Source organism: Myotis davidii, unplaced genomic scaffold (assembly GCF_000327345.1).
Source record: "Myotis davidii unplaced genomic scaffold, ASM32734v1 scaffold247, whole genome shotgun sequence".
Taxonomy (NCBI): Eukaryota; Metazoa; Chordata; class Mammalia; order Chiroptera; family Vespertilionidae; genus Myotis; species Myotis davidii.
The window spans coordinates 3,858,462-3,860,829 of record NW_006299593.1 but is presented as its reverse complement, the minus strand read 5'-3'; the positions used below and the strand labels follow the sequence as shown (position 1 = coordinate 3,860,829).

The 2,368-nt window shown below is 38.6% G+C and overlaps 1 protein-coding gene across 1 annotated transcript in view; it reads left to right on the top strand.

The window, feature by feature from the left end:
- APLF (aprataxin and PNKP like factor) overlaps positions 1 to 2,368 on the top strand; it is a 39,008-nt gene that overhangs the window by 1,720 nt on the left and 34,920 nt on the right. The gene's annotated exons all lie outside the window — the stretch shown is intronic.

Here is a 2,368-nt window from a genome sequence, read left to right as displayed (position 1 = left end):
GGGGGGGGGGGGGGGGGCCCTTTATTTACCATCAGTTATTTGTCTTTGAGTCCAACTCTCTTATTCTTCATAGTGAGACTTACTAGACCATAAGCTTGTTGAATATAGGAACACTGACTAAATCTTTATATCTCTAGAATCTAGCATAATAGTTAATATTTATTCAGTTCATGAGTAAATGCTGCAGTGAGAACTATATGTGGCATTTCTAGGAGTGGGGATATCATGGATTTTTATAAAAGTACTAGAGGCCTGGTGTACGAGATTCATGCACTTGGGGGAGGGGGGAGGGACCCTCAGCCCAGCCTGTGCCCTCTCACAGCCCAGGACCCCTCAGGGGACATCCCCGGAGGGGTCCATAAAGTTGTCGCAGAGGCAGGAGAAATTCCTGCCACTGCCACTATGCTCGCCAGCTGTGAGCCCGGCTTCTGGCTGAGCAGTGCTCCCCCTGTGGGAGCGTACTGACCACCAAGGCAGCTCCTGCATTAAGCATCTGCCTCCTGGTGGTCAATGTGCATCATAGCGACCTGTTGTTCCACTGTTAAGTCGATTTGCATATTAGCCTTTTATTATATAGGAGGACTAGAGGCCCAGCGCACAAAATTTGTGCCTGGATAGGGTCCCTAGGCCTGGCCTGCAGTCCGGGCTGATCTTCCCTGGCTGCCAGCAGCCAGCCCTCCCCCCTCTGCTGCTACCAGTTGCCCTCTGTGTGTGGGGTGATTGGTGGGGCAATCGGGGCCCTGGCACCGCCTGCATTTGCCTCCACCTCTCTCTGGTTTCCCATTCCCCATCAGGCAATTGGCGCCTGCCGGCTGGGGGAAGGAACCAAAAGGTTGGCTGGCAGGCCCCTAGGCCTGTGGGCTGGGGCAGCTCCTGAATTGAGCGCCTGCCCCCTGGTGGTCACTGCACATCATAGCGACTGGTTGTTCTGCCATTTGGTCGATTTGCATATTAACCTTTTATTATATAGGATAGTTTCAATAAAATTCCTATTCCCTTGAAATAGATTTATTTATTTAGTCATCTACTTATTGTAGCTGCACCTACAAGGTGCAATTTAGAGAAATACTAGTATAGAAAAATTCTGAAACTGACTTTTTTTTTGTCTTTTTAAAAATTGACATTGTTAATAGAAGTTTTAGAGATCTTGAAAGTAATGAGAATGAGGTGAACAAGTGATTTCTAGTTCATTTATTTTAATGTACACTACATATTTTTATTTGATATGCTAAAGCAATTTAAATATACAAGTGTAATAAAGAGTTGAGAGATAAATTTTAGCTTAAAACATTATAAAATTATGTAAATGAATATAACAAATGTTTTATTATGAAGATCCCTTCTGTATACTGTATGCTTCAAATTATGTTTAAGTGATTAAATATATTTTCTGCTCTCCTTCAATTTAGAAAGCTAATCTAATAAAAAGTAGCTTTGACTATGATAAATGAATGCAGTTAAGCAATTACTAATTTGTACTTTTAAATTTGTCTTTTTTCTCTCTAATATTTTCCTCTAAAAGTCTCTACTGTTAGTAGTTCTTGGAAGTAGTGCATGAGGAGATAATGTTAGCTCATGAGAAGATAATTATTTTTTTTTCAAATTTAAGCTAGTCTGATATCAGCAGGGAGAAAATACAATATAAAGGCCAAATGATAATATTCTCTATAAATGACTTTATCACCAATGGTTTGTTATGTCCTCAGGGTGAACTCATGGCTGTCAATGCTTTTATTTCAATTTAATAGAATCTTACTCTTTTTGGTTCTTGGTGATCAAGAGAGGTTACATAGATATATAAAATTTGTAGGATATATTTTTGTCTTCATTTGGTATCGATCCTCAAAATATACATATTTGGGTGATTGTGTTTTTTCTATTATGCAATAAAATTCTTGAATTGTGATTGTTTTTCTTCCCATAAAATTTTGAGTGTACTTTTAAAATAGCTATACAATACTGCAGTAGCTTTTCCACAACTTTTGCAAAAGAGAGAGAATTCTTTCTAAATTAAAAATAATAACAACACTGAAAATGAGAGGAACCTATTTTTGGGGGTACAAAGCAATCTTTCATTAATATTTGATGATAACTCCAAGAGTAAGCTATAGAAAATTGACTATATTTTAGTTCCATTTTTTCAGGGATAATGTATCCTTTGTACTAATTCTACAATAATAACATCTCTTTAGGTTCACCTTTATAATCCCAGGGATATGTTAAAAGGCACACAACAATGATATGATTCTGATATGGCAGTTCATATCTTTCATTCACTGTGGGCTTGGGTTTGCCTGCCCTTGCCTGCCCGAGGAATCAAAGTTAAACTAACCTCATTGAAGGAATTTGAGAGACTTCCATCTTTTTT